The sequence below is a fragment of the Coregonus lavaretus genome (assembly GCF_964263955.1).
Source record: "Coregonus lavaretus genome assembly, chromosome: 20".
NCBI lineage: Eukaryota > Metazoa > Chordata > Actinopteri > Salmoniformes > Salmonidae > Coregonus > Coregonus lavaretus.
Window position 1 is genome coordinate 33,644,740 of NC_140007.1, and position 19,069 is coordinate 33,663,808.

A 19,069-nucleotide genomic window follows, 5' to 3' on the forward strand; every position below is an offset into this window, starting at 1 on the left:
AAGAGTGTCTGCTAAATGACTAAAATGTGAAAAATGTAAATGTACATTATCTGAGAACTGAACCATCTACCTCCTCTGTCTGCATCTGAGTAATGTCGTGATATTGTGTTGGATTCACCCCAAACGTAACACTTAGTTTGTATTGAGGATATCAATTCATTTCTTTGCCACATTATTTGCAGTTTTACTTTAGTGCCTTATTGCATGTTTTGGAATATTTTTATTCTGTACAGGCTTCCTTCTTTTCACTCTGTCATTTAGGTTAGCATTGTGGAGTAACTACAATGTTGTTTGATCCATCCTCAATTTTCTCCTATCACAGCCATTAAACTCTGTAACTGTTTTATGTTTTAAAGTCACCATTGGCCTCATGGTGAAATCCCTCAGCAGTGTCCTTCCTCTCCGGCAACTGACTTAGGAAGGACACCTGTATCTTTGTAGAGACTGCATGTATTGATACACCATCGAAAGTGTAATTAATAACTTCACCATGCTCAAAGGGATATTCAATGTCTGCTTTTTAAATTTTTACTCATCTACCAATAGGTGCTCTTCTTTGTGAGGCATTGGAAAACCTCCCTGGTCTTTGTGGTTGAATCTGTGTTTGAAATTCACTGCACGACTGAGGGACCTTACAGTTAATGGTATGTGTGGAGTACAGAGATGAGGTAGTCATTCAAAAATGATGTTAAACACTGTTATTGCACACAGAGTGAGTCCATGCTACTTATTATGTGACTTGTTAAGCAGATTCTTACTCCTGAACTTATTTATGCTTGCCATAACAAAGGGGCCGAAAACGTATTGACTGAAGACATTTCAGCTTTTCATTTTCTATTAATTAGTAAAAAAAGAAATAATAATAATTCCACTTTGACCTTATGGTGTATTGTGTGTAGGCCAGTGACACAAAATCTCAATTTAATTAATTTTCAATTCAGGCTGTACCACAACAAAATGTGGAAAATGTCAAGGGGTGTGAATACTTTCTGAAGGCACTGCATAAAGTGTTTAAAAAAATATGGTTGTGTTTGTATGATTACAATCACAGTACACAGTAGAGCCATATCTTATTAGAATTCAAGTATTCTCAGGAACTGTAGCTTAAAGCACACAGATGACTTTTCACTAAAGGGCTTTAAATAAAAATGTCTGTAAATCAGTCTCTGTACTGTTATCGTTTGTATCTTAAGTGAAATAAATGTTGGCAGGAATCTTGTCTTGTCTAGCTCCATATTGAGAAAGCTCTACAAGATTTAACCGTTATTTCACCAGGACTTCTTTCTCTAGAGGTGAAACAGCCTTCGGGGAGAAGTCATCTATATTTTACAAGACAGATGTGTCTGGGTCGGGGTGGAGCTGGGTTGAGTATTTACTGTGAGGGAGGACCACTGGACCCCACCCATATTACACAAATCCCAGGTGGGGTTGAGCCCCCAACAGCCCCTCCACCCTTCCATCCCTCCTTTCCATCCCTCCATCTTTCCAACCCACCCTTCCACCATAGTCGCGGGAAGTAGGGGTGCTGAGGGTGCACCCCCCCCCCCCCCCCCCCCCCCCCCCCATAGACAAAACATCCCCACACCCCCCTACCCCGGGGGGACGAAAAAGATCGCAGCACCCCACCCCCAAACTACTTCCCGGGGCTATGCCCTCCACCCCTCCACCCTGTGTGTGACTAGAGGAGTCAGAGATTATAAACACATCTCAGCTGGCTGTTTTCATGGCGGGCGGGTCTCCCTTGGTATAGTCATAGCTGTGCGACACGTCATGTTTTTCCTCTCCCCGCCAAGAAATGCCCCTGATGTCCCATCTCCCCTCACTGATGGTAAGATAATATCAGGCAGGAATGAACAGAGGGAGGAGGGGAGAGGAGAGGAGGACAGGACCGTAGCAGGTAAAACTGTCCCATAGGATTCCAGTGTTGCCAATACTTAATGGTAGAGACTTGTGATCCAAGCTGTTGAGTAAAAATGAACTAAATTATTACCTAATTCCACTGATATTTTTCTCAGGACTATGTAATGTTATAGTAGTTATATACTTCACACAGTCTAAGCAATAGTTTCTCAAAGAATAGACGGGTTGGTTGTTTAGCAACAAAACCGACGCTTGCTCTACTATAGGGCAAAATAGACGGGGTTGGCTTCGACTGTTAACAACATGTAAACTATATTTAGTCTACAAATGTTTATTGAAAACATTAATACATTTGCACAATGAGCACTTGTTGTCTCTCAAATACATCATTAGAGTTGTTGGTAAGCTAGATAGATAGCTGGTCCCCTGTAGCTCAGTTGGTAGAGCATGGCGCTTGCAACGCCAGGGTTGTGGGTTCGTTTCCCACAGGGGCCAGTATGAAAAATGTATGCACTCCCTAACTGTAAGTCGCTCTGGATAAGAGCGTCTGCTAAATGACTAAAATGTACATTTTTGCCATATTAGCATAGACATAACATCAGTCAAAATACCTAAAACAAGATATGGTATCAATTACAAGATACAATGAGCTGAAACAAGCCACGTACGATTCCCCACATGGCAGCTTCTTGTCATTGATGATAGCTATTTGACCGTTCAGAATCATAACAACGCACGCCTTCCTGCCACATCGATCCACTTGCATAATTTTTGTGACGTTGTCTGCCAACCCATCTATAGTGTGGCAGTACAATGACGTATCATCGTTCAATACCACTAGTCCTTGAAGGTGGAGTCGTGGCAACAACAAAAAATGAATCAAAAGAGTTTTAGATAACACTACTTGAAGCTTATCTCAGCATCAAACCCCCTCTTCATGTGACAGGCCTCTTGCGTTACAGCATGGCCATCCATGCTCAGGAGTTTCCCATTATTAAGAAATGGACCAAGGAATGTTTACCAACTTCCTGTTTCCCTTGGACTGTGTTCCCTGTTGGCCTGCTGATGTTGACTCAGGGTTTATCTCTCTGCAGGGTAGACCTAACATCTGGCCTGACATAGCAGGGCAGGATAACCTCTGGCAAGAACACTTTCCACAGCTACAGATCAAATGTCCATGTAGTGTCTGTCTGAAAACCTCCCCTGGTACCCAGCATGAAAATGGGAGAGGGATTTTTTTTACCAAGGAGTAGATGTAAAATGTAAAATGTTTAGGATGGTTGTAATGTAGTTCAATGGATAAGATACAGTGCATTCGGAAAGTATTCAGACCCCTTGACTATTTCCACATTTTGTTACGTTACAGCCTTATTCTAAAATGGATTCACTTTTTTGTTTTCATCAATCTACACACAATACCCTATAATGACAATATAAAAAGAGGTTTTTAGAAATGTTTGCTAATTTACTAAAAATAGAAAACAGAAATAACTTATTTACATAAGTATTCAGACCCTTTGATATGACACTCGAAATTGAGTTCAGGTGCATCCTGTTTCCATTGGTCATCCTTGAGATGTTTCTACAACTTGATTGGAGTCCACCTGTGGTAAATTCAATTGATTGGACATGATTTGGAAAGGCACACACCTTTCTATATAAGGTCCCACAGTTGACAGTGCATGTCAGAGCAAAAACCATGCCATGAGGTCGAAGGAATTGTCTGCAGAGCTCCGAGACAGGATTGTGTCGAGGCACAGATCTGGGGAAGGGTAACAAAAAATGTCTGCAGCATTGAAGGTCCCCAAGAACACAGTGGCCTCCATCATTCTTAAAAGAAAGAAGTTTGGAACCACCAAGACTCTTCCTAGAGCTGGCCGCCCAGCCAAACTGAGCAATTGGGGGAGAAGGGCCTTGGTCAGGGAGGTGACCAAGAACCCAATGGTCACTCTGACAGAGCTCCAGAGTTCCTCTGTGGAGATGGGAGAACCTTCCAGAAGGAAAACCCTCTCTGCAGCACTCCACCAAATCAGGCCTTTATGGTAGAGTGGCCAGATGGAAGCCACTCCTCAGTAAAAGACACATGACAGCCCGCTTGAAGTTTGCCAAAAGGCACCTAAAGACTCTCAGACCATGAGAAACATTGAACTCTTTGGCCTGAATGCCAAGCGTCACGTCTGGAGGAAACCTGGCACCATCCCTACGGTGAAGCATGGTGGTGGCAGCATCATGCTGTGGGGATGTTTTTCAGCGGCAGGGCCTGGGAGACTAGTCAGGATCGAGGGAAAGATGAACGGAGCAAATTACAGAGAGATCCTTAATGAAAACCTGCTCCAGAGCACTCAGAACCTCAGACTGGGGCGAATGTACACCTTCCAAAAGGACAACACAGCCAAGACAACGCAAGAGTGGCTTCGGGACAAGTCTCTGAATGTCCTTGAGTGGCCCAGCCAGAGCCCAGCCAGAGCCAAGACTTGAACCCGATCTAACATCTCTGGAGAGACCTGAAAATAGCTGTGCAGCGACGCTCCCCATCCAACCTGACAGAGCTTGAGAGGATCTGCAGAGAAGAATGGGAGAAACTCCCCAAATACAGGTGTCCCAAGCCTGTAGCGTCGTACCCAAGAAGACTTGAGGCTGTAATCGCTGCCAAAGGTACTTCAACAAAGTACTGAGTAAAGGGTCTGAATACTTATGTAAATGTGATATTCCCTTTGTAATTTTTAAACCTGTTTTTGCTTTGTCATTATGGGGTATTGTCTGTAGATTGATGAGGAACATTCTTTTTAAATCCATTTTAGAATAAGGCTGTAATGTAACAAAATGTGGAAAAAGTCAAGAGGTTTGAATACTTTCCGAATGTTATCCGTTCCGTGTGCACATTTCAGCTGATAAATGGCATTGCTTTATGATAATAATGATTGGCTCAGGAGATAAATATGAAATCAGGAACACGCCAATGCCGTTCCCTCCCTGAACTGTACAATAACAATCACAATGGACACATCTGAACCTTTAATGGCAGTAGAGATGCTTATGATGATTGAAATCAATGGAGAAATCCGTAGAGGTCTAAGTGTAATCTCTGGAGCCTCACAAATGTGACACAGTAGTCATAACCCACTGGGCACAGATGTCAGTTCAACATCTAGTTTTGATTTACGTTGGGTTGTTGTGAACTAACGTGAATTCAATGTAAAATCAACAAATCCTTTCACCATGTCAATGGGATTTAGGTTAAAATGGGGTGAAACAAAGACAAAATTCCCTTACGTTGATGACTTTTTGATTCAACGTAATCACATTTAATTCTTTGGTTGAAATTATATGGAAACAATGTTGATTCAACCAGTTTTTGCCCAGTAGGAAGGGGCAAACAATGAGGCGTAGGACAGAATGCCAATCTGCCAATCTCAGCTCCCTAAAGCATGAGGTCAATGAGGCGGAAAACAATGGCTGCCGAAGTGAAGGCGGAATATCTGCAGAGTCGGGGAAATCATTCTAGAACTGGCTGGCTGTATTCTCACTCTGTCTAGTGCTGGGAAAGCAACCTCTCATACCCTCAGTTTATTTCAGCAGATCTGTAGTTACAGTGTGGAGGGTGGAGAAAACAACAGAGTAGAAAAGAGATCTTTCATCATTTGCTAGCCTAGGATCAGGTGCTGTTTCTCAATGAGGGAAATTAATCATTTTGATAGGCCTTTCTTTTTTGGGAAATACCATTACAAATTGGCACAGAGAGTTTTACTGTAATGGGCTACAATATGAATCTAAATTAGCATAGAGCTGTAGGAATGATTGTATCAGTGGTCCATTGAAATTAGAAAAGCATATCAAGTTTTCATTTCAGAAGGGGGGGTAAAGTAGATCTTGAAGAAAGAAGGCATACATCTCAACTGGAAGGTCAGCTAAAGACAAAATAACTACAGCAAATACTGTAGATGTCTGATGATTATACTGTACACGCCGTGATATCATGATGCCTGATATATACAGTATTAATCTGACCAGAACCCCGACATGGTTAACCTTTAGTTGGGATCAATGTGTCCAGCTCAGCCCCCCACCTCCACTCTTGCACCACCCACCAGGCATTGGACAGTTAATATGGAAGAGTGTCTAACTTTACGGTACCATTGCTGCTTGTTTTTGCAAGAAGATCGTAGTGGTGGAGCATGCCTTGTACCAAGCCTGAGAGGGTTTCTGAAATGGGCCGACGGAGGGAGACACTGTAGCTCTCACATTCACACCATTTGACCGCTGTAACAGGGCTGGAATCTCCTAATGTACATCATTCACATACTGTGGATTGCATTAAGACCACACAAAGGAACGCAAGTGCTCGCACATAAATACACATACACACACACACACACACACAGACACACACACACACAGACACGCACACACACACACACACACACACACACACGCAATATAGCCAATAGAAACACTACTGCAGTTGTGACATAGTAAAATATTAGCCAAACTAAATGCATCATGACAGATGCTCACAATAGATATATCCACCCCCCAATCGTGAGAATGAGATCCATTATAAGGGAGGAGCCACATAAACAGAGAGCCAAGTCTGGGTCCACAGTGACTGGTCTGAGCACACGAGGGAGTGACCAGATACACCCAACCCAGGCCAAACACTGTCCTATCCACTCTATATCTCACACACACACACACACCTTATCCCCAGCCAAAAACGCTGTCCTCTCCTCTCCCATCAATCAGCGCACACTCGGTCTCTGAGCAATCTTGTGACACATAGCTGGCCCAGGGTGCAACATTTAATCTGTTCATGTGTAAAATGTGATACTAGTGGCCGTTTGTTTTATTAGTAACACAGAGAGAGCTTTGACACAAGGATCCTTCTCTCCACATACCATAGGAGGCCACGGGGAGGGGCGGAGCGGCCGGACACACACTTTAGCTATATTAACATTCTCATAGTACTCCTCTGGTATTTGAGGCTGCAGTACAAAATACTTGATTTTAACTAAAAGGTGTATAATAAAATAAAGATGAATTATGCAGAAATAAACTTAAGATGGTTAGATGTGAGGAATTGCAAGTGACTAGTTTTGGATGTGTAATTTTTAGATAGTCGTTAGAGGATGTATTATTTGCATTAGATACCCAAGTGACTAGAATGAGATGCACAAGTGATAAAACATCTCTTTCCCACAAAGCAGAAGTCCTCTGATGTCATTGAACTAAAATCTATGAGGAAGCTCCCAGTTAAAGCAGCACATCTGTTATGAGAAACAAAAATCTATCTGGAAAACATTATCTCTTCTTTCCACTGTGATGCAATGTTATACTCAACCAAGTTCATTTCCTTTGGCCATGCTACGCCTTTCAGTCCATGATACACTATCTAATAGAACATACCTTTATTTATCGCCACATTTAATTTCTGCTTAATTGTTGTAATGCAGCCTATATGATGTCCATTGCTTTGATCTCATATGCACAGTCCAATGTGTATTGTGCCTTACTTGTTCTAAGGAAATGTGGATAACTTTAATACTACTTTAGCCTAATATTGACATGATTTTTTATGCAGTATTTTCTTAGAAACTACCTTCACCACAATCAAGTAAAACTGTGAAAAACTGAAAAACTGAATCACTGAATCAGTATAGGCCTAAAGCCATGAATCAGTGAATCAGTATAGGCCTAAAGCAATGAATCAGTGAATCAGTATAGGCCTAAAGCAATGAATCAGTGAAGCAGTATAGGCCTAAAGCCATGAATCAGTGAATCAGTATAGGCCTAAAGCCATGAATCAGTGAATCAGTATAGGCCTAAAGCCATGAAAGATATTGAACACATGGAGACTATGAACAGCACTGTTCACTGTTCCACAGGGGGTAGAACTTCCTTCAAACCAGGCTTTCTATCATTGTATTAGTACGCCCCCTTCTGTACTAATGACCATTCTACAGTTTTGTAAGGGCTTAAATGGGTTGTTATTGTAAAGGGAAAACTGAACGAAAGTTAATTTCAATTGCCTAATGGCCTGTTTTCATTATTATTTAATCAGAGTTTTAGTCTATGGACAGTTAGGCCTATTGTTTTATTGGGCAGCAGGCCTAGGCCTAGGAAACTATACTCTAACTGCACTTCAACGTCGTTGAAAAACATGGCGTGCAGTATTACAAAAGCATGTGATTCCGACAACGCAGTATTACGTTTTTGTACAGCGGCCAATCCAAAAGCGGGGGTGTGTGAGAGGGCGGGGTTTGAATGTGGAAAATTCGATGGAATACCAAGTTAAAAGGTAACGTCTTGAAATAAATGATCCAGGGACCAATGCCAGGAATACTACCCTAGTAGTGTCGCACTTTGTTGTCCAGAATGTCCGCAGGACGCGCTACTGACAAGATGGGCCATAGGTGAATCCTTTCTACCCAAGAGGTGGGATGGGGCTTGGATCATCATACACCACCGTTGCTTCAATCTACTGTCGCTGTCAACATCCCAGGATATAACAGGTGACATTTTTATTTTACATATATAATCAGGAAATAATTACGCACATTCGGGTTGTGCAATCGAAAATGTTTGCGTAACTTTTCTAAAGGCTTCAGGCAGTTCATGTTTTAGATATTTTATTAATGTTTATAGAGGATCCTCAGTGTTGACGTGTAGGATATGGGGCTATGGGGTTATGAAACAGTTGTTATGAATTATCTTACAGTATGAATAATGTTAAAGTAGCACCCCAATAGGCTAATGCATAAAATGTATGACCCCATAGTAAAAGTGAGCTTATTACCAGGGAATAGGGCAACACATTGAAGTCAAGGTGATGGGGAGGGTACCATAACAAAAGGGATGCTGCGGAGGAGAGAGAGCTTGACGCCGTGAAAGGAGGATGTTGCGCAGTTCTATTTACCTGCGTGCAGTTCTATTTACCTGCGTGTCTGTCTCTCTGTGCGCATTTTATGATGCTGAGTGCGGATTGGCATAGAAAGTTTTGTTATATATTCTGGATTGAGCTCAATTTACAAGGATTATGTTATTATACCATTGGTAGTTTATATGTAATGTAATGTATAGGATATAAAGACATAAATTACTGTTGATATTAATAATGTCATCCTGTAAATAAAATACTTCATTCTGCTTTCTTTGACTCAACTAATGTTTACCAAAGTAGGCCTTTTAAAAGATTACATGATTATTGAAAGTAGGATGAGATGCGCACTTCTTATTTCTGATGTAAACAAACCACCAAACCATTACTCTTCCTGGACGCTGGGAATCGCTGTTTTGCAGCTTAGATAAACATACATAATCATTCATTTTCAATACTGAATGTGGACAATGAAAGTTATCGTCTCATCATCAATGTATATCTGATCTTACCACCTGTAATTATTTTACATGAAAAAAAGGTCAAGTAGATGGTGCTTATGCAAGTGTGTAACCTGTACAACTGTGTAATGGAAATGTGTTTTCTGCATATCCCACTCCCTCCGAGACACCCTCAGAGAGTAACCCTGGTGCAATTAGAGTTAAGTGCCTTGCTCAAGGGCAAATTGACAGATTTTTTTCATCTAGTCAGTGCAGAGATTCAAACTAGCAACCTTTCAATTACTGGCCCAACGCGCTAACCGCTATGCTACCTGCCGCCCCAGGCTAGGCTACCTGCTGCTTGACTAGTGAAACAATATAGCAGTATTCTAATTAGAGTTCAATAAAATCTGTGATATTTATTTTCCCTCCACAGGTTATGTCCGGTCAGGTTTATGAGGCTGGCTGGCATCTCCATCTGCTGTGTGTTTGCGTGTTGTGTGTGTGTGTGTGTGTGTGTGTGTGTGTGTGTGTGTGTGTGTGTGTGTGTGTGTGTGCGCGCGCGCGCGCAGTATGTGGCAAAGAATGACCAGGGCTCTCTTGACTTCAAGGCCTTCAATCCTCAATAGTGAAAAGTGACGTCAGTGGATGCCAGCCCACGCAATGTTGATCATATTATCTCAGTTATACAGAGATCTCTTTAATTGTGTGCAGATCGGAGGGTTCAATCAATTACTTTTATTGAAGTCAGGATCTGAGTCAGGAATCAATGGATTTATATAATGACTTTGATAATATATTATCAAAACATAGCTATGGATACAAGAGGATCAGAAAAATAACAAACTTGACCTTATGTCTCTTAGCACCAAGTAACATAACTATGTATGCCTAGGCTAGATCATCAATCTACTCATATTGTCATTGGATGTATGGGGAGTATATGTTTACTGTGCAAGAATGTACACATCTGGAGCTGTATAGGCTATGTCCTGATATGAATTGGTGGATAAAGTTTCATTGCATACATTTTCATCCATGTACCTTTACATTTCTTATTTTTCAGTAGAACAAAGGTGAAACATTGATGGGGCCAAAATAAGGTAAGTAGTATACACAACACATAACAAATTGAACACCTATGATATTAATATACACATTTCTAAGAGTGCCACAAACTGCTGAGCCATATGATGTTAGATTTCAGAGATGGATGGCAAAGGCTTCTTCCCATACAGCAAAAACAACAGCAGTGAGCAGGCCAGCCATCCAGACCAGACCAGACCAGGGCACGTACCTTGCCAGAGCAGGAGATTAGGGTTTAGGAAGTCGAGCAGGACATTGAGATGACATGGCTAAATTTAACGCAGTGCCCAGTGAATGATGGGTATACATCGCTGAGAGGAAGGACTCCAGCTCCAGGTTGCATGCATCTTTAGTGACTGCATGTCACTGAAAACACTGTCGACACAACACTGCATGTCACTGTAAACACTGTCAAGGCAACACTTTACGTCATCGTCAATATAACACAAATCTGGCTTTTCTTGATACAGTGACTAGTTTGGGCATTCATTGTACACAAATTGCCACCAGCTGTCTATAATGCAAATATGGGATGGCCTGTATAGGATTTGCCTTATATATTGGTATTACAATAATGAAATAGGAATATTCATGTGTTATAAGCATTGCCACATTAAATTAATCTTCCGTTACAATTCATTGAGATTATAGTGCTTACTGCACTACAATCACTGCATATGTATTGCATTGATTTGATCCTGGTGCAGGTAGTACATTATATACCGGTAGCAGGGGGAGGAACTTGAACCTGGTTTCAACCATCCTACTGGTAAACCCTCACACCATTGGCCTCCTGCTTCTGTTCCAAGTGTTACATTGTGCTGTGTTGTTTAGTCTGGGGATCCACTGACTGAGAGGAGACCAGATCTCTGATCAGTACTCCTGCATGTACCATGTCTCCTCAGAGAACACATTAGCCTAGACTGTACCATGGAAAATAGTTTTAAACTTGTAAAAACTGACTTCTTCCGGACAGAATTGATCCTGTAGGTTCAGACTTACTCGTCGCCAGTCTTTTGTTGTAACATGGGTTTAATAATCAACACATACAACTCCCATGATGCTCTGCGGCATAACTCCAATACAACTTAATACACAACACCATGTCTCCTCAGAGAACACATGCTTTGATCAGAACGATCCCTTACATCACTTTGCTGCTGGCGGAGAGAGAGAGGCCACCCTGGTAACATCAACCCAAGGAGTGAATGCTGAAGTGAAGTCTCTCTCTCTCTCTCTCTCTCTCTCTCTCTCTCTCTCTCTCTCTCTCTCTCTCTCTCTCTCTCTCTCTCTCTCTCTCTCTCTCTCTCTCTCTCTCTCTCTCTCTCTCTCTCTCTTTATATCTCTCTGAACCTGTGTCAATGCAACATACTTTATGTCCTACAATATGTAATTGATTTTGTATTGTTCAACTGTTCTTTGATGATCACCCAGTTATTATCATGTTATTACTGTATCATCTTCATCCAAGTAATTTGAGTCAAAGGTTGCTTATTTAATGCGTACATCAGCCCAGTTGTGTTGGAGTGGTGCTGCTCAAACGTGAAAGAAATCAACTTACTTTACACTTAGTGGTCTCTAAGACAAAGCTTCCATTTACAGCCCAGATATTTAACGTGAGTTTCTAATCTGTGAGTGCTGTAGACAGACATGATGTGGTAAGCCTTGTGCTGTGTAGCTAAATGACGGTTCTCCAGCCCTGCCTATGTCTGGTGGTAAGTGGTTGTAATGCCATAGCTAACACCAGCACACACAGTCACAGACACAGACACACACAGACACAGATACACACATAGACAGACACAGACACACACAGACACAGATACACACAGACACAGATACACACACAGACACACACAGACACAGATACACACACAGACACAGACACAGACACAGACACAGACACACACAGACACAGGTGAAATTGGACAATGATTACAGAGCTTTCTTTAAAAGGTACATTTTGAACAGCACATTTTCCAAGTCTTTTTCTACTGTACTGATTTGACCATGATTGCAGTAGGTCTGTTTTGAATATTGAGAGTGCTGGTCCACTCTCATCTCCTATAAACAAGATGTTTCTGTATGTAAGAGGCTTAGTCTCTGTTTTGGTTTTTGTCTATCTTGTTTGTCTGTGGTGCTCCTTTCATGGGCTCATTGCTTGGCCAGCCATCTTGGAGCATCATGAAACAGTTTATAGTGGACCATGATGGAATCACAAGTTCATTCTTATGATGTTATAAAAATCACAAGTATCTTGTTGTTTTATCTTTCTTCAGAACCTCTTCCAAGTACTGTTTGGAATTGTCTCAGTGCAGATTTAAAGTATGAAGTTGCTGGATAAGGTATGTGGACTCTATTAAACCCAATATCTTGAAATTCACTCTGTAAATTATTAACTGAAGCAAAACAGACTATTATTAAGACAGAAACACAACCCTTTTAAAGGTACAGCTACATCCCAGACTTGATATATCAGACATACATTATTTCATACTGTAAATGTTATCAATCAGTCAATCTATTTGTTAATCATCTAATCCAGTAATTGGATGCATATTATTCAATTTGTAATAGATTATTCTCTAACTGTTTTCACAATGTTGACATGTTTTCATGTTGGTTTGTAAAAGAGAGGAAGGTACTACAGTGTGACTTGTAACACTCCTTATCTTACCCAGGGTTGTACTGTGGGCAGCCTCAGAACATAACAGGAAATGTATGATGAAATAGTGACTACATGACCAAAAGGATGTGGACACCTGCTCGTCGATCATTAGTGAGGTCGGGCACTGATTCTGGGAGATTAGGCCTGGCTCGCAGTCGGCGTTCCAATTCATCACAAGGGTGTTCGATGGGGTTGAGGTCAGGTCTCTGTGCAGGCCAGTCAAGTTCTTCCACACCGATCTCGACAAACCAATTCTGTATGGACCTCGCTTTGTGCACGGGGGCATTGTCATGCTGATACAGGAAAGGGCCTTCCCCAAACTGTTGCCACAAAGTCGGAAGCACAGAATCGCCTAGAATGTCATTGTATGCAGTAGCGTTAAGATGTCCCTTCACTGAAACCAAGGGAAATAGCCCGAACCATCAAAAACCGCCCCAGACCATTATTCCTCCTCCACCAAACTTTGCAGTTGCCACTATGCATTCGGGGCAGGTAGCGTTCTCCTGGCATCCGCCAAACCCAGATTCGTCTGTCGGACTGCCAGATGGTGAAGTGTGATTCATCACTCCAGAAAACACGTTTCCACTGCTCCAGAGTCCAATGGCAGCGAGCGTTACACCACTCCAGCCAACACTTGGCATTGCGCATGGTGATCTTAGGCTTGTGTGCGGCTGCTCGGCTATGGACACCCATTTCATGACGCTCCCGACGAGCAGTTCTTGTGCTGACGTTGTTTCCAGAGGCAGTTTGGAACTCGGTAGTGAGTGTTGCAACCAAGGACAGACAATTTCTACAAGCTAGTCCCGTTCTGTGAGCTTGTGGGGCCTACCACTTCGCGGCTGAGCCGTTGTTGCTCCTAGACGTCCATTTCACAATAACAGCACTTACAGTTGACCGGGGCAGCTCTAGCAGTGCAGAAATTTTATGAACCGACTTGTTGGAAAGGTGGCATCCTATGACGGTGCCAAGTTGAAAGTCACTGATCTCCTCAGTAAGGCCATTCTACTGCCAATGTTTGTCTATGGAGATTGCATGGCTGTGTGCTCGATTTTATACACCTGTCAGCAACGGGTGTGGCTGAAATAGCCAAATCCACTAATTTGAAGGGGTGTCCACATACTTTTGTGTATATTGTGTAGTCATGTTCATGTGACAGTCTCTGGTGCCATCATTGTCATCACCCACCATCCTCTCACACTCATATCTGCGCTAGGTCTACTGCACAATGCTATAGACTTGCACAGAAAATGTAGGGTTGATGTTTATTCCTAAAGACTGAAGAATGAAAAAGATATAGAATGAGGAACACAATATAGAAATAGAATCACATAGAAGTCATTCTATTTCTATGGATGCAAATAGATTGCCTGGCTACAATCCATATGGATTCCCTTTTATAAAACGGCAGACGATGATTCCCAGTCCAGCCCCTAGCCAGGAAATGTTTAAAAAGACAAGTAGTTATGTAACTGACACAAACCTGTGGATGATGTGCCTTTAAGACTAGTGGCTAGTCAGGTGACAAAGGAGAGGAGGCTGGGCTCCGTCAGCTCAGCTCTCAGCTCACAGCCAGGCAGAGAGCGAGAGAGAGAGAGAGAAACCTGAGGAAAGACAGATGATAGAGGAGAGGAAGAGAGAGACAGAAAAGAGGGAGCGAGACCCAATTGAATGGGGACACAGGATCCATCACGGTCAGAGAGAAAGGGGTGTACAGAGTGGGAAGTGGCAAACTGGTAACAAGGTCCCTTTAACTGCAGCCCTGTGCTCAGCTGTCTGTGTGGCTGCCAGCAGTGTGTTGGTGGGTCAAGTTCTTCAAGAAGCTGCTGCATGCGTTTTGTGTGTAGCCACAACAGTGGCAGCTGAGAAAGCCCAGAGAATTAGTGCTGCGTCACACCACCCTCTATTTATATTTCTCGATCGATCGTGAGCCGTTGTGGCAATCTGTTTCTGTGTGTGGTCTGATCTGTTGGCGTATATCTGTGTCAGTGCAAACTAGCTGTCTGAAAGAGCAATTCCACTGTTACAACAAGATGAAAATAGAGAGAGTGTGTGTGTGTGTGTGTGTGTGTGTGTGTGTGTGTGTGTGTGTGTGTGTGTGTGTGTGTGTGTGCGTGTGTGTGTGTTTGAGGCAGGCAGGGAGAGAGGGAGGGAGGGAGTCAGAGAGATAGAGATTTTGGACTAGTTGCTACGTCACTTTTTCACGTCGAGAGGGGAAACAGAATCTAAGATAACAGAAGCCCAGAGTCATCCGGTTTTCTACCTGAGAGTTGGACGTAATGGTTACGGCGAGAACCAGTGCCTCCTCAGCCTCATCCGTAGAGCTTATTACCAGCTTCTCCCTCAGCCTCTACATCTGTATAATAGTTAAGCTGGGATCGCAGAGAAGACTTCCAACATGGATGCTGAAGATGTGACACAGTTAGTTTGTGTGGGTGTTTTGATTGGCATTGATTGCGAGGTCGCAGTAGGGGGTGGGAAGGGGTTAACAAAATAATGTTCCGGAAGGTTCTTATTATCGAGACGAAGCGCATTGGGGAGCGTATTCTAGGAATTATCGAGGTAATCAAATATTGCTTTTATATGGTTACAAATATACCAATAGGTGATTACATAAATCATTATGTAGATATATATATATATATATATATATATATATATATATATATATATGTGTGTGTAATACGTGTTGTCTGCCCTTTTATAAAACCGCATAGTAACAGGTATGAAGGTTTTGAGCTGGTTCGGCAATAATATGTTGTCATCATAGGATACCTTTTCTCCCATAGTACCTGCTATTGCGTATATGGTCCAAACCAGGCAATACCGTTTGTTGATATTGCTACGCAGCATATTTGTCTGTTGTGATTAACTCTTCATAGGGTCGAAGGCAGGAAGGAGGATGAGAGTGAACCGGGATCGAGTAAACCAGGGATCAACCTGGGCTTATTTTGTTATTAGGGAAGCCAACAGGAGACCTATTTGGATCCTTTACCTTGTAGCAGACCAGTATTATCATGGGATTTGTTTTCTGTCTCTGGGGCGGCTGGCTAGGGTTTAGTGGAAACCCTCCCTGAGACATTGTTGCTGCGTAGTTAATACAGACAGAAACAGAGATGGTGTTGTTTCTGCATAGTTAGTACAGGCAGACACAGAGATGGTGTTGTTTCTGCGTAGTTAGTACAGGCAGACACAGAGATGGTGGTGTTTCTGCGTAGTTAGTACAGACAGAAACAGAGGTGGTGTGTTGTTTCTGCATAGTTAGTACAGGCAGACACAGAGATGGTGTTGTTTCTGCGTAGTTAGTACAGACAGACACAGAGGTGGTGTTGTTTCTGCATAGTTAGTACAGGCAGACACAGAGATGGTGTTGTTTCTGCGTAGTTAGTACAGGCAGACACAGAGATGGTGTTGTTTCTGCGTAGTTAGTACAGACAGACACAGAGGTGGTGTTGTTTCTGCGTAGTTAGTACAGGCAGAAACAGAGATGGTGTTGTTTCTGCGTAGTTAGTACAGACAGAAACAGAGGTGGTGTTGTTTCTGCATAGTTAGTACAGGCAGACACAGAGATGGTGTTGTTTCTGCGTAGTTAGTACAGGCAGACACAGAGATGGTGTTGTTTCTGCGTAGTTAGTACAGACAGACACAGAGGTGTTGTTGTTTCTGCGTAGTTAGTACAGGCAGACACAGAGATGGTGTTGTTTCTGCGTAGTTAGTACAGACAGAAACAGAGGTGGTGTTGTTTCTGCATAGTTAGTACAGACAGTAACAGAGGTGGTGATGTTTCTGTGTAGTTAGTACAGGCAGAAACAGAGATGATGTTGTTTCTGCGTAGTTAGTACAGACAGAAACAGAGATGGTGTTGTTTCTGCGTAGTTAGTACAGACAGAAACAGAGATGGTGTTGTTTCTGCGTAGTTAGTACAGACAGAAACAGAGATGGTGTTGTTTCTGCGTAGTTAGCACAGACAGAAACAGAGGTTGTGACGCAGTCATCTACTGAGCTGTACTTCTATGACAGCATGGCTCATGGCTGGCCCTGTGTTTTTCTCTCCCTCTCTCTCTCCCTCGTTCTCTCTCTTCCTCCCTCTCTCTTACTTTCTTTCCTTCTTGTTCTCCCTTGTCCTCTCTCTCTCTCTCTCTCTCTCTCTCTCTCTCTCTCTCTCTCTCTCTCTCTCTCTCTCTCTCTCTCTCTCTCTCTCTCTCTCTCTCTCTCTCTCTCTCTCTCTCTCCTCTCTTGTTCTGTCTCTCTCTGGAAGGGAGGGAGCAGCAAATGGGGTTTAAATGTCATGGCTCGAGTTCAGAGAGAGAGAGGAACAGAGAAGGAGAGAGGGAGAAGTTGTTTCCTTGCTTTCTTGGTGACTGCACTGGCAGCTCTCCAGTTCACATGCACTAAACTTCCTAAAGCTGCTGCATCACAGGCCCGAGTGCCAGAGCTGGCCTCCCGTTGGGTGGGAGGAGCTCCACAGACTGCTGGCAGCACAACGCTATTGGACGAGCAGGAGGGAGCAGGTGGCGGACAGCTTCTGACTGGTGGAGAAGTAGTGTTATTTTTAATGTTGTATGTGTTCTATAGGGGTACTAATAAAATGTGTACAGTAACAGTACATAGTTGTGTTTTACATTGTTCCTTATCTACAGTACATTAAAATGGATTATATTATTGTTAGTCCTTGGCTGAAAGGAGCGGAAACATTATGGGCACTGTAGGTAAACACGAGTGTGTATCTGTTTACTAAGCTCCAGTAATGTATTGTGTAATGTGTTCTCATAGTCTGCTTGGTTTGCGTGCACTACGTCACGCTGACATTGATCAGCCCGTCTTTTTCCTGTGATGCTGGGGGCAAACCACAGTCCACTTCCTGTTCTGTCTGGACTCTGTACCAATCTCTTCTCCTCCCCTTCCCAAAGGACCCAGCCTCTCAGTCGTTCAGTCTCTACTTACTTAGTGTTTGGTTTTTGGTTTGGTTGCTATACTACGGTTGTGGTTGGTGAGATGGGGAGCAACCAAGGGTTCTCTGAACTGGCATTCTATGATGTCACAAACTTGCCACATTGCCACTTTCTAAAGTGATGCAAGAACGACTGTGTTTGTCAAGGCTCTGCATTGCAGCTGCTACTGCTGCAGTTGGCACCACTCTCTCCCTCTCAGAAACACACACACAAACACACACTCGCATTCACGAAACGAATGTGATACACACACGTAAAAAAAACACATACTGAGTCGGGCTTGCGCAGACTGTCCTCATCTTTGAGGTTGAGGGTGCCACATCTCACCTGGTGTCACCCCATGGGGGGGGGGGGGGGTCATTTCTTATGAATGAGGATGCAACAGGAAAGGGTTAGCCTGCCAGTGTGTGGTTGGGACACCCACACAGTACGTCATTAGATGGGCACAGGGAGAGGAGGCCCATACTTCAGTGTTTGTGTGCGTCGTTTCACTTTCTTTTCTCACTAGTAGGCAGTCGTGAAATTGCTTTTTTAAATAGATATCTATGAGCATTTTGCCATGGTGGAAGAATTTTATCCTGAATGGGTGAATGTCTGTAATCTCAATTAATATTAACTTCAGAGTGTAATAAAAATATTAACCCAACATGTTCATATAAGGAAATCAGTCAATTGAAATATATTAATTAGGCCCTAATCTAGGGATTTCACATGACTGGTAATACAGATATGCATCTATTGGTCACAGATACCTTTTTAAAAAACGGTAGGGGCGTGGATCAGAGAACCAGTCAGTATCTGGTGTGACCACCATTTGTCTCATGCAGCGCGACACATTTCCTTCGCATAGAGTTGATCAGGCTGTTGATTGTGGCCTGTGGAATAATGTCCCACTCCTCTTCAATGGCTGTGCAAAGTCACTGGATATTGGCAAAAACTGGTACACGCTGTCGTACACGTCGATCCAGAGGATCCCAAAGTATGCATGCCATGGAAGAACTGGGACATTTTCAGCTTGCAGGAATTGTGTACAGATCCTTGCGACATGGGGCCGTGCATTATCATGCTGAAACATGAGGTGATGGCGGCGGATGAATGGCACGACAATGGGCCTCAGGATCTCGTAAGGTATCGCTGTCCATTCAAATTGCAGTGGTCTGTAGCTTATGCCTGCCCATACCATAACCCCACC

The 19,069-nt window shown here is 42.9% G+C and overlaps 1 long non-coding RNA gene across 1 annotated transcript; it reads left to right on the forward strand.

Annotated features, from left to right (window-relative positions):
• Positions 1-8,168: 8,168 nt before the first annotated feature.
• On the forward strand, positions 8,169-18,650 carry LOC311148331. The gene is made up of 4 exons (XR_014614888.1): positions 8,169-8,369; positions 10,241-10,277; positions 12,540-12,605; positions 17,184-18,650. It is a non-coding gene; the product is annotated as an uncharacterized lncRNA (long non-coding RNA).
• Positions 18,651-19,069: the final 419 nt, after the last annotated feature.